This window comes from Phyllobates terribilis, unplaced genomic scaffold (assembly GCF_046119375.1).
Source record: "Phyllobates terribilis strain yellow unplaced genomic scaffold, ASM4611937v1 Scaffold_3763__1_contigs__length_70673, whole genome shotgun sequence".
Classification (NCBI taxonomy): Eukaryota; Metazoa; Chordata; class Amphibia; order Anura; family Dendrobatidae; genus Phyllobates; species Phyllobates terribilis.
The window spans coordinates 1-12691 of record NW_027366516.1 but is presented as its reverse complement, the minus strand read 5'-3'; the positions used below and the strand labels follow the sequence as shown (position 1 = coordinate 12691).

The 12691-nt window shown below is 45.1% G+C and overlaps 10 non-coding genes across 10 annotated transcripts; all 10 read left to right on the top strand.

The window, feature by feature from the left end:
* Window positions 1–310: 310 nt before the first annotated feature.
* On the top strand, window positions 311–501 carry LOC141248603 (U2 spliceosomal RNA). Its single transcript, XR_012311785.1, has one exon. It is a non-coding gene; the product is annotated as a U2 spliceosomal RNA (small nuclear RNA).
* Window positions 502–1616: 1115 nt separating this feature from the next.
* On the top strand, window positions 1617–1807 carry LOC141248602 (U2 spliceosomal RNA). Its single transcript, XR_012311784.1, has one exon. It is a non-coding gene; the product is annotated as a U2 spliceosomal RNA (small nuclear RNA).
* A 1118-nt stretch (window positions 1808–2925) lies between these two features.
* On the top strand, window positions 2926–3116 carry LOC141248601 (U2 spliceosomal RNA). The gene has a single exon (XR_012311783.1). It is a non-coding gene; the product is annotated as a U2 spliceosomal RNA (small nuclear RNA).
* Window positions 3117–4234: 1118 nt separating this feature from the next.
* LOC141248600 (U2 spliceosomal RNA) lies at window positions 4235–4425 on the top strand. The gene has a single exon (XR_012311782.1). It is a non-coding gene; the product is annotated as a U2 spliceosomal RNA (small nuclear RNA).
* A 1118-nt stretch (window positions 4426–5543) lies between these two features.
* Window positions 5544–5734, top strand: LOC141248643 (U2 spliceosomal RNA). The gene has a single exon (XR_012311825.1). It is a non-coding gene; the product is annotated as a U2 spliceosomal RNA (small nuclear RNA).
* A 1118-nt stretch (window positions 5735–6852) lies between these two features.
* LOC141248632 (U2 spliceosomal RNA) lies at window positions 6853–7043 on the top strand. The gene has a single exon (XR_012311814.1). It is a non-coding gene; the product is annotated as a U2 spliceosomal RNA (small nuclear RNA).
* A 1118-nt stretch (window positions 7044–8161) lies between these two features.
* On the top strand, window positions 8162–8352 carry LOC141248621 (U2 spliceosomal RNA). The gene has a single exon (XR_012311803.1). It is a non-coding gene; the product is annotated as a U2 spliceosomal RNA (small nuclear RNA).
* Window positions 8353–9470: 1118 nt separating this feature from the next.
* LOC141248610 (U2 spliceosomal RNA) lies at window positions 9471–9661 on the top strand. Its single transcript, XR_012311792.1, has one exon. It is a non-coding gene; the product is annotated as a U2 spliceosomal RNA (small nuclear RNA).
* Window positions 9662–10779: 1118 nt separating this feature from the next.
* On the top strand, window positions 10780–10971 carry LOC141248649 (U2 spliceosomal RNA). The gene has a single exon (XR_012311830.1). It is a non-coding gene; the product is annotated as a U2 spliceosomal RNA (small nuclear RNA).
* Window positions 10972–12089: 1118 nt separating this feature from the next.
* LOC141248595 (U2 spliceosomal RNA) lies at window positions 12090–12280 on the top strand. The gene has a single exon (XR_012311777.1). It is a non-coding gene; the product is annotated as a U2 spliceosomal RNA (small nuclear RNA).
* The last annotated feature ends 411 nt before the right edge of the window (window positions 12281–12691 follow it).

The window sequence follows — 12691 nt, the reverse complement described above, 5'->3', positions numbered from 1 at the left end:
CAGGAGCCCTCCTGCTAAGGGTAGACAGCTGCTCGTTCCACCCCACCCCCCGCCTTAATTGGTTCTCCTCCCTTCCAACGGTGTTGAGGCGGGTGGGAACAGCAGGGGGTGAAGGTGCTGTGTTTAAAGAGGTGGAGTTATGCAGATCTAAAACGCGTGGATTGCAGCAGCAGCAAGCCGAAAAGTGCAGGCATGTAAGGGATCTAGAGGTTGACAACATGTCTTCTTAACGGGAGTCCAGGAGCTCATCTCCACAAATGGACTTTTTAGGATCCTTGGGTGGCTCCGTAGTTTGAAACCAATTCTGGTTATCGCTTCTCGGCCTTTTGGCTAAGATCAAGTGTAGTATCTGTTCTTATCAGTTTAATATCTGATACGTCCCCTATCTGGGGACCATATATTAAATGGATTTTTAGAACAGGGAGATGGAAAAAGAGCTTGCTCTGTCCACTCCACGCATTGACCTGGTATTGCAGTATCTCCAGGACCGGTGCACCCCTTCTTTAATGCAGTTTCTAAAATCAGAAAGAATTGAATTCAATGTTTTTTGTTCATTTTGCTTGTTTGTCGGATTTTGGGATGGACTCTTTGGCTCTGCTTTTCTTCTCCTCATTGGATTTTTCATGTTCAAAGTTGCAGAAGCCAGATTACAAGCTCATTTTGGTTCAACTTCAGCAACTGTGCATTGCATTGCCATGTAATGTGATGCAATGCTATCTTTCTAGCTCTCCCTTTCTACTTCCTTTTGGATAAACAGACATATTAGGCAAGCATTTTGGAGCTTTCACCTAAATAACTACAGGTGGTGAGATAAGCTGCACAATATAATTGACCTTTCAGTATATTGTTGCACACACACCATCTATTTAGCAAATGCCCTTGTTATCAACAGCAGCCTTTTAAACTCACCCGAGCTAACAGGTATGTGCGCTGGTTACACTGCTGCGCTTAAAATTTCTTTTTTGGTTTGCTACAATGCCTTTTCTGAAACGTTGTCTCCTTCTGCTGGAACACTGACTTCTTTCATTTAATGCCTGCAGACTATAAAAGAGAACCCAACCCAAAAAGTTTGGTTGATTAGTCTGTGGCATTCTGTTAAACTGTTGCTTATGGCGGTCTCTGTGAGCTTCTCAGCGACATTCAGCCAGCCAGGTATCCTGCCTGCAGTAGATGGAATGTGGCAATGGAACGCTGGCTGCGCGTGTCATAATAGGCTCTGAGCCTTTATATACCTGTGCACAGCAGCAGCCACCTTCAGTCTGCTGCTGGACAGCCAGCAGCAGCAGCAGCAGGAGAGGTATGTAATCAGGAGCCCTCCTGCTAAGGGTAGACAGCTGCTCGTTCCACCCCACCCCCCGCCTTAATTGGTTCTCCTCCCTTCCAACGGTGTTGAGGCGGGTGGGAACAGCAGGGGGTGAAGGTGCTGTGTTTAAAGAGGTGGAGTTATGCAGATCTAAAACGCGTGGATTGCAGCAGCAGCAAGCCGAAAAGTGCAGGCATGTAAGGGATCTAGAGGTTGACAACATGTCTTCTTAACGGGAGTCCAGGAGCTCATCTCCACAAATGGACTTTTTAGGATCCTTGGGTGGCTCCGTAGTTTGAAACCAATTCTGGTTATCGCTTCTCGGCCTTTTGGCTAAGATCAAGTGTAGTATCTGTTCTTATCAGTTTAATATCTGATACGTCCCCTATCTGGGGACCATATATTAAATGGATTTTTAGAACAGGGAGATGGAAAAAGAGCTTGCTCTGTCCACTCCACGCATTGACCTGGTATTGCAGTATCTCCAGGACCGGTGCACCCCTTCTTTAATGCAGTTTCTAAAATCAGAAAGAATTGAATTCAATGTTTTTTGTTCATTTTGCTTGTTTGTCGGATTTTGGGATGGACTCTTTGGCTCTGCTTTTCTTCTCCTCATTGGATTTTTCATGTTCAAAGTTGCAGAAGCCAGATTACAAGCTCATTTTGGTTCAACTTCAGCAACTGTGCATTGCATTGCCATGTAATGTGATGCAATGCTATCTTTCTAGCTCTCCCTTTCTACTTCCTTTTGGATAAACAGACATATTAGGCAAGCATTTTGGAGCTTTCACCTAAATAACTACAGGTGGTGAGATAAGCTGCACAATATAATTGACCTTTCAGTATATTGTTGCACACACACCATCTATTTAGCAAATGCCCTTGTTATCAACAGCAGCCTTTTAAACTCACCCGAGCTAACAGGTATGTGCGCTGGTTACACTGCTGCGCTTAAAATTTCTTTTTTGGTTTGCTACAATGCCTTTTCTGAAACGTTGTCTCCTTCTGCTGGAACACTGACTTCTTTCATTTAATGCCTGCAGACTATAAAAGAGAACCCAACCCAAAAAGTTTGGTTGATTAGTCTGTGGCATTCTGTTAAACTGTTGCTTATGGCGGTCTCTGTGAGCTTCTCAGCGACATTCAGCCAGCCAGGTATCCTGCCTGCAGTAGATGGAATGTGGCAATGGAACGCTGGCTGCGCGTGTCATAATAGGCTCTGAGCCTTTATATACCTGTGCACAGCAGCAGCCACCTTCAGTCTGCTGCTGGACAGCCAGCAGCAGCAGCAGCAGCAGGAGAGGTATGTAATCAGGAGCCCTCCTGCTAAGGGTAGACAGCTGCTCGTTCCACCCCACCCCCCGCCTTAATTGGTTCTCCTCCCTTCCAACGGTGTTGAGGCGGGTGGGAACAGCAGGGGGTGAAGGTGCTGTGTTTAAAGAGGTGGAGTTATGCAGATCTAAAACGCGTGGATTGCAGCAGCAGCAAGCCGAAAAGTGCAGGCATGTAAGGGATCTAGAGGTTGACAACATGTCTTCTTAACGGGAGTCCAGGAGCTCATCTCCACAAATGGACTTTTTAGGATCCTTGGGTGGCTCCGTAGTTTGAAACCAATTCTGGTTATCGCTTCTCGGCCTTTTGGCTAAGATCAAGTGTAGTATCTGTTCTTATCAGTTTAATATCTGATACGTCCCCTATCTGGGGACCATATATTAAATGGATTTTTAGAACAGGGAGATGGAAAAAGAGCTTGCTCTGTCCACTCCACGCATTGACCTGGTATTGCAGTATCTCCAGGACCGGTGCACCCCTTCTTTAATGCAGTTTCTAAAATCAGAAAGAATTGAATTCAATGTTTTTTGTTCATTTTGCTTGTTTGTCGGATTTTGGGATGGACTCTTTGGCTCTGCTTTTCTTCTCCTCATTGGATTTTTCATGTTCAAAGTTGCAGAAGCCAGATTACAAGCTCATTTTGGTTCAACTTCAGCAACTGTGCATTGCATTGCCATGTAATGTGATGCAATGCTATCTTTCTAGCTCTCCCTTTCTACTTCCTTTTGGATAAACAGACATATTAGGCAAGCATTTTGGAGCTTTCACCTAAATAACTACAGGTGGTGAGATAAGCTGCACAATATAATTGACCTTTCAGTATATTGTTGCACACACACCATCTATTTAGCAAATGCCCTTGTTATCAACAGCAGCCTTTTAAACTCACCCGAGCTAACAGGTATGTGCGCTGGTTACACTGCTGCGCTTAAAATTTCTTTTTTGGTTTGCTACAATGCCTTTTCTGAAACGTTGTCTCCTTCTGCTGGAACACTGACTTCTTTCATTTAATGCCTGCAGACTATAAAAGAGAACCCAACCCAAAAAGTTTGGTTGATTAGTCTGTGGCATTCTGTTAAACTGTTGCTTATGGCGGTCTCTGTGAGCTTCTCAGCGACATTCAGCCAGCCAGGTATCCTGCCTGCAGTAGATGGAATGTGGCAATGGAACGCTGGCTGCGCGTGTCATAATAGGCTCTGAGCCTTTATATACCTGTGCACAGCAGCAGCCACCTTCAGTCTGCTGCTGGACAGCCAGCAGCAGCAGCAGCAGCAGGAGAGGTATGTAATCAGGAGCCCTCCTGCTAAGGGTAGACAGCTGCTCGTTCCACCCCACCCCCCGCCTTAATTGGTTCTCCTCCCTTCCAACGGTGTTGAGGCGGGTGGGAACAGCAGGGGGTGAAGGTGCTGTGTTTAAAGAGGTGGAGTTATGCAGATCTAAAACGCGTGGATTGCAGCAGCAGCAAGCCGAAAAGTGCAGGCATGTAAGGGATCTAGAGGTTGACAACATGTCTTCTTAACGGGAGTCCAGGAGCTCATCTCCACAAATGGACTTTTTAGGATCCTTGGGTGGCTCCGTAGTTTGAAACCAATTCTGGTTATCGCTTCTCGGCCTTTTGGCTAAGATCAAGTGTAGTATCTGTTCTTATCAGTTTAATATCTGATACGTCCCCTATCTGGGGACCATATATTAAATGGATTTTTAGAACAGGGAGATGGAAAAAGAGCTTGCTCTGTCCACTCCACGCATTGACCTGGTATTGCAGTATCTCCAGGACCGGTGCACCCCTTCTTTAATGCAGTTTCTAAAATCAGAAAGAATTGAATTCAATGTTTTTTGTTCATTTTGCTTGTTTGTCGGATTTTGGGATGGACTCTTTGGCTCTGCTTTTCTTCTCCTCATTGGATTTTTCATGTTCAAAGTTGCAGAAGCCAGATTACAAGCTCATTTTGGTTCAACTTCAGCAACTGTGCATTGCATTGCCATGTAATGTGATGCAATGCTATCTTTCTAGCTCTCCCTTTCTACTTCCTTTTGGATAAACAGACATATTAGGCAAGCATTTTGGAGCTTTCACCTAAATAACTACAGGTGGTGAGATAAGCTGCACAATATAATTGACCTTTCAGTATATTGTTGCACACACACCATCTATTTAGCAAATGCCCTTGTTATCAACAGCAGCCTTTTAAACTCACCCGAGCTAACAGGTATGTGCGCTGGTTACACTGCTGCGCTTAAAATTTCTTTTTTGGTTTGCTACAATGCCTTTTCTGAAACGTTGTCTCCTTCTGCTGGAACACTGACTTCTTTCATTTAATGCCTGCAGACTATAAAAGAGAACCCAACCCAAAAAGTTTGGTTGATTAGTCTGTGGCATTCTGTTAAACTGTTGCTTATGGCGGTCTCTGTGAGCTTCTCAGCGACATTCAGCCAGCCAGGTATCCTGCCTGCAGTAGATGGAATGTGGCAATGGAACGCTGGCTGCGCGTGTCATAATAGGCTCTGAGCCTTTATATACCTGTGCACAGCAGCAGCCACCTTCAGTCTGCTGCTGGACAGCCAGCAGCAGCAGCAGCAGCAGGAGAGGTATGTAATCAGGAGCCCTCCTGCTAAGGGTAGACAGCTGCTCGTTCCACCCCACCCCCCGCCTTAATTGGTTCTCCTCCCTTCCAACGGTGTTGAGGCGGGTGGGAACAGCAGGGGGTGAAGGTGCTGTGTTTAAAGAGGTGGAGTTATGCAGATCTAAAACGCGTGGATTGCAGCAGCAGCAAGCCGAAAAGTGCAGGCATGTAAGGGATCTAGAGGTTGACAACATGTCTTCTTAACGGGAGTCCAGGAGCTCATCTCCACAAATGGACTTTTTAGGATCCTTGGGTGGCTCCGTAGTTTGAAACCAATTCTGGTTATCGCTTCTCGGCCTTTTGGCTAAGATCAAGTGTAGTATCTGTTCTTATCAGTTTAATATCTGATACGTCCCCTATCTGGGGACCATATATTAAATGGATTTTTAGAACAGGGAGATGGAAAAAGAGCTTGCTCTGTCCACTCCACGCATTGACCTGGTATTGCAGTATCTCCAGGACCGGTGCACCCCTTCTTTAATGCAGTTTCTAAAATCAGAAAGAATTGAATTCAATGTTTTTTGTTCATTTTGCTTGTTTGTCGGATTTTGGGATGGACTCTTTGGCTCTGCTTTTCTTCTCCTCATTGGATTTTTCATGTTCAAAGTTGCAGAAGCCAGATTACAAGCTCATTTTGGTTCAACTTCAGCAACTGTGCATTGCATTGCCATGTAATGTGATGCAATGCTATCTTTCTAGCTCTCCCTTTCTACTTCCTTTTGGATAAACAGACATATTAGGCAAGCATTTTGGAGCTTTCACCTAAATAACTACAGGTGGTGAGATAAGCTGCACAATATAATTGACCTTTCAGTATATTGTTGCACACACACCATCTATTTAGCAAATGCCCTTGTTATCAACAGCAGCCTTTTAAACTCACCCGAGCTAACAGGTATGTGCGCTGGTTACACTGCTGCGCTTAAAATTTCTTTTTTGGTTTGCTACAATGCCTTTTCTGAAACGTTGTCTCCTTCTGCTGGAACACTGACTTCTTTCATTTAATGCCTGCAGACTATAAAAGAGAACCCAACCCAAAAAGTTTGGTTGATTAGTCTGTGGCATTCTGTTAAACTGTTGCTTATGGCGGTCTCTGTGAGCTTCTCAGCGACATTCAGCCAGCCAGGTATCCTGCCTGCAGTAGATGGAATGTGGCAATGGAACGCTGGCTGCGCGTGTCATAATAGGCTCTGAGCCTTTATATACCTGTGCACAGCAGCAGCCACCTTCAGTCTGCTGCTGGACAGCCAGCAGCAGCAGCAGCAGCAGGAGAGGTATGTAATCAGGAGCCCTCCTGCTAAGGGTAGACAGCTGCTCGTTCCACCCCACCCCCCGCCTTAATTGGTTCTCCTCCCTTCCAACGGTGTTGAGGCGGGTGGGAACAGCAGGGGGTGAAGGTGCTGTGTTTAAAGAGGTGGAGTTATGCAGATCTAAAACGCGTGGATTGCAGCAGCAGCAAGCCGAAAAGTGCAGGCATGTAAGGGATCTAGAGGTTGACAACATGTCTTCTTAACGGGAGTCCAGGAGCTCATCTCCACAAATGGACTTTTTAGGATCCTTGGGTGGCTCCGTAGTTTGAAACCAATTCTGGTTATCGCTTCTCGGCCTTTTGGCTAAGATCAAGTGTAGTATCTGTTCTTATCAGTTTAATATCTGATACGTCCCCTATCTGGGGACCATATATTAAATGGATTTTTAGAACAGGGAGATGGAAAAAGAGCTTGCTCTGTCCACTCCACGCATTGACCTGGTATTGCAGTATCTCCAGGACCGGTGCACCCCTTCTTTAATGCAGTTTCTAAAATCAGAAAGAATTGAATTCAATGTTTTTTGTTCATTTTGCTTGTTTGTCGGATTTTGGGATGGACTCTTTGGCTCTGCTTTTCTTCTCCTCATTGGATTTTTCATGTTCAAAGTTGCAGAAGCCAGATTACAAGCTCATTTTGGTTCAACTTCAGCAACTGTGCATTGCATTGCCATGTAATGTGATGCAATGCTATCTTTCTAGCTCTCCCTTTCTACTTCCTTTTGGATAAACAGACATATTAGGCAAGCATTTTGGAGCTTTCACCTAAATAACTACAGGTGGTGAGATAAGCTGCACAATATAATTGACCTTTCAGTATATTGTTGCACACACACCATCTATTTAGCAAATGCCCTTGTTATCAACAGCAGCCTTTTAAACTCACCCGAGCTAACAGGTATGTGCGCTGGTTACACTGCTGCGCTTAAAATTTCTTTTTTGGTTTGCTACAATGCCTTTTCTGAAACGTTGTCTCCTTCTGCTGGAACACTGACTTCTTTCATTTAATGCCTGCAGACTATAAAAGAGAACCCAACCCAAAAAGTTTGGTTGATTAGTCTGTGGCATTCTGTTAAACTGTTGCTTATGGCGGTCTCTGTGAGCTTCTCAGCGACATTCAGCCAGCCAGGTATCCTGCCTGCAGTAGATGGAATGTGGCAATGGAACGCTGGCTGCGCGTGTCATAATAGGCTCTGAGCCTTTATATACCTGTGCACAGCAGCAGCCACCTTCAGTCTGCTGCTGGACAGCCAGCAGCAGCAGCAGCAGCAGGAGAGGTATGTAATCAGGAGCCCTCCTGCTAAGGGTAGACAGCTGCTCGTTCCACCCCACCCCCCGCCTTAATTGGTTCTCCTCCCTTCCAACGGTGTTGAGGCGGGTGGGAACAGCAGGGGGTGAAGGTGCTGTGTTTAAAGAGGTGGAGTTATGCAGATCTAAAACGCGTGGATTGCAGCAGCAGCAAGCCGAAAAGTGCAGGCATGTAAGGGATCTAGAGGTTGACAACATGTCTTCTTAACGGGAGTCCAGGAGCTCATCTCCACAAATGGACTTTTTAGGATCCTTGGGTGGCTCCGTAGTTTGAAACCAATTCTGGTTATCGCTTCTCGGCCTTTTGGCTAAGATCAAGTGTAGTATCTGTTCTTATCAGTTTAATATCTGATACGTCCCCTATCTGGGGACCATATATTAAATGGATTTTTAGAACAGGGAGATGGAAAAAGAGCTTGCTCTGTCCACTCCACGCATTGACCTGGTATTGCAGTATCTCCAGGACCGGTGCACCCCTTCTTTAATGCAGTTTCTAAAATCAGAAAGAATTGAATTCAATGTTTTTTGTTCATTTTGCTTGTTTGTCGGATTTTGGGATGGACTCTTTGGCTCTGCTTTTCTTCTCCTCATTGGATTTTTCATGTTCAAAGTTGCAGAAGCCAGATTACAAGCTCATTTTGGTTCAACTTCAGCAACTGTGCATTGCATTGCCATGTAATGTGATGCAATGCTATCTTTCTAGCTCTCCCTTTCTACTTCCTTTTGGATAAACAGACATATTAGGCAAGCATTTTGGAGCTTTCACCTAAATAACTACAGGTGGTGAGATAAGCTGCACAATATAATTGACCTTTCAGTATATTGTTGCACACACACCATCTATTTAGCAAATGCCCTTGTTATCAACAGCAGCCTTTTAAACTCACCCGAGCTAACAGGTATGTGCGCTGGTTACACTGCTGCGCTTAAAATTTCTTTTTTGGTTTGCTACAATGCCTTTTCTGAAACGTTGTCTCCTTCTGCTGGAACACTGACTTCTTTCATTTAATGCCTGCAGACTATAAAAGAGAACCCAACCCAAAAAGTTTGGTTGATTAGTCTGTGGCATTCTGTTAAACTGTTGCTTATGGCGGTCTCTGTGAGCTTCTCAGCGACATTCAGCCAGCCAGGTATCCTGCCTGCAGTAGATGGAATGTGGCAATGGAACGCTGGCTGCGCGTGTCATAATAGGCTCTGAGCCTTTATATACCTGTGCACAGCAGCAGCCACCTTCAGTCTGCTGCTGGACAGCCAGCAGCAGCAGCAGCAGCAGGAGAGGTATGTAATCAGGAGCCCTCCTGCTAAGGGTAGACAGCTGCTCGTTCCACCCCACCCCCCGCCTTAATTGGTTCTCCTCCCTTCCAACGGTGTTGAGGCGGGTGGGAACAGCAGGGGGTGAAGGTGCTGTGTTTAAAGAGGTGGAGTTATGCAGATCTAAAACGCGTGGATTGCAGCAGCAGCAAGCCGAAAAGTGCAGGCATGTAAGGGATCTAGAGGTTGACAACATGTCTTCTTAACGGGAGTCCAGGAGCTCATCTCCACAAATGGACTTTTTAGGATCCTTGGGTGGCTCCGTAGTTTGAAACCAATTCTGGTTATCGCTTCTCGGCCTTTTGGCTAAGATCAAGTGTAGTATCTGTTCTTATCAGTTTAATATCTGATACGTCCCCTATCTGGGGACCATATATTAAATGGATTTTTAGAACAGGGAGATGGAAAAAGAGCTTGCTCTGTCCACTCCACGCATTGACCTGGTATTGCAGTATCTCCAGGACCGGTGCACCCCTTCTTTAATGCAGTTTCTAAAATCAGAAAGAATTGAATTCAATGTTTTTTGTTCATTTTGCTTGTTTGTCGGATTTTGGGATGGACTCTTTGGCTCTGCTTTTCTTCTCCTCATTGGATTTTTCATGTTCAAAGTTGCAGAAGCCAGATTACAAGCTCATTTTGGTTCAACTTCAGCAACTGTGCATTGCATTGCCATGTAATGTGATGCAATGCTATCTTTCTAGCTCTCCCTTTCTACTTCCTTTTGGATAAACAGACATATTAGGCAAGCATTTTGGAGCTTTCACCTAAATAACTACAGGTGGTGAGATAAGCTGCACAATATAATTGACCTTTCAGTATATTGTTGCACACACACCATCTATTTAGCAAATGCCCTTGTTATCAACAGCAGCCTTTTAAACTCACCCGAGCTAACAGGTATGTGCGCTGGTTACACTGCTGCGCTTAAAATTTCTTTTTTGGTTTGCTACAATGCCTTTTCTGAAACGTTGTCTCCTTCTGCTGGAACACTGACTTCTTTCATTTAATGCCTGCAGACTATAAAAGAGAACCCAACCCAAAAAGTTTGGTTGATTAGTCTGTGGCATTCTGTTAAACTGTTGCTTATGGCGGTCTCTGTGAGCTTCTCAGCGACATTCAGCCAGCCAGGTATCCTGCCTGCAGTAGATGGAATGTGGCAATGGAACGCTGGCTGCGCGTGTCATAATAGGCTCTGAGCCTTTATATACCTGTGCACAGCAGCAGCCACCTTCAGTCTGCTGCTGGACAGCCAGCAGCAGCAGCAGCAGCAGGAGAGGTATGTAATCAGGAGCCCTCCTGCTAAGGGTAGACAGCTGCTCGTTCCACCCCACCCCCCGCCTTAATTGGTTCTCCTCCCTTCCAACGGTGTTGAGGCGGGTGGGAACAGCAGGGGGTGAAGGTGCTGTGTTTAAAGAGGTGGAGTTATGCAGATCTAAAACGCGTGGATTGCAGCAGCAGCAAGCCGAAAAGTGCAGGCATGTAAGGGATCTAGAGGTTGACAACATGTCTTCTTAACGGGAGTCCAGGAGCTCATCTCCACAAATGGACTTTTTAGGATCCTTGGGTGGCTCCGTAGTTTGAAACCAATTCTGGTTATCGCTTCTCGGCCTTTTGGCTAAGATCAAGTGTAGTATCTGTTCTTATCAGTTTAATATCTGATACGTCCCCTATCTGGGGACCATATATTAAATGGATTTTTTAGAACAGGGAGATGGAAAAAGAGCTTGCTCTGTCCACTCCACGCATTGACCTGGTATTGCAGTATCTCCAGGACCGGTGCACCCCTTCTTTAATGCAGTTTCTAAAATCAGAAAGAATTGAATTCAATGTTTTTTGTTCATTTTGCTTGTTTGTCGGATTTTGGGATGGACTCTTTGGCTCTGCTTTTCTTCTCCTCATTGGATTTTTCATGTTCAAAGTTGCAGAAGCCAGATTACAAGCTCATTTTGGTTCAACTTCAGCAACTGTGCATTGCATTGCCATGTAATGTGATGCAATGCTATCTTTCTAGCTCTCCCTTTCTACTTCCTTTTGGATAAACAGACATATTAGGCAAGCATTTTGGAGCTTTCACCTAAATAACTACAGGTGGTGAGATAAGCTGCACAATATAATTGACCTTTCAGTATATTGTTGCACACACACCATCTATTTAGCAAATGCCCTTGTTATCAACAGCAGCCTTTTAAACTCACCCGAGCTAACAGGTATGTGCGCTGGTTACACTGCTGCGCTTAAAATTTCTTTTTTGGTTTGCTACAATGCCTTTTCTGAAACGTTGTCTCCTTCTGCTGGAACACTGACTTCTTTCATTTAATGCCTGCAGACTATAAAAGAGAACCCAACCCAAAAAGTTTGGTTGATTAGTCTGTGGCATTCTGTTAAACTGTTGCTTATGGCGGTCTCTGTGAGCTTCTCAGCGACATTCAGCCAGCCAGGTATCCTGCCTGCAGTAGATGGAATGTGGCAATGGAACGCTGGCTGCGCGTGTCATAATAGGCTCTGAGCCTTTATATACCTGTGCACAGCAGCAGCCACCTTCAGTCTGCTGCTGGACAGCCAGCAGCAGCAGCAGCAGCAGGAGAGGTATGTAATCAGGAGCCCTCCTGCTAAGGGTAGACAGCTGCTCGTTCCACCCCACCCCCCGCCTTAATTGGTTCTCCTCCCTTCCAACGGTGTTGAGGCGGGTGGGAACAGCAGGGGGTGAAGGTGCTGTGTTTAAAGAGGTGGAGTTATGCAGATCTAAAACGCGTGGATTGCAGCAGCAGCAAGCCGAAAAGTGCAGGCATGTAAGGGATCTAGAGGTTGACAACATGTCTTCTTAACGGGAGTCCAGGAGCTCATCTCCACAAATGGACTTTTTAGGATCCTTGGGTGGCTCCGTAGTTTGAAACCAATTCTGGTTATCGCTTCTCGGCCTTTTGGCTAAGATCAAGTGTAGTATCTGTTCTTATCAGTTTAATATCTGATACGTCCCCTATCTGGGGACCATATATTAAATGGATTTTTAGAACAGGGAGATGGAAAAAGAGCTTGCTCTGTCCACTCCACGCATTGACCTGGTATTGCAGTATCTCCAGGACCGGTGCACCCCTTCTTTAATGCAGTTTCTAAAATCAGAAAGAATTGAATTCAATGTTTTTTGTTCATTTTGCTTGTTTGTCGGATTTTGGGATGGACTCTTTGGCTCTGCTTTTCTTCTCCTCATTGGATTTTTCATGTTCAAAGTTGCAGAAGCCAGATTACAAGCTCATTTTGGTTCAACTTCAGCAACTGTGCATTGCATTGCCATGTAATGTGATGCAATGCTATCTTTCTAGCTCTCCCTTTCTACTTCCTTTTGGATAAACAGACATATTAGGCAAGCATTTTGGAGCTTTCACCTAAATAACTACAGGTGGTGAGATAAGCTGCACAATATAATTGACCTTTCAGTATATTGTTGCACACACACCATCTATTTAGCAAATGCCCTTGTTATCAACAGCAGCCTTTTAAACTCACCCG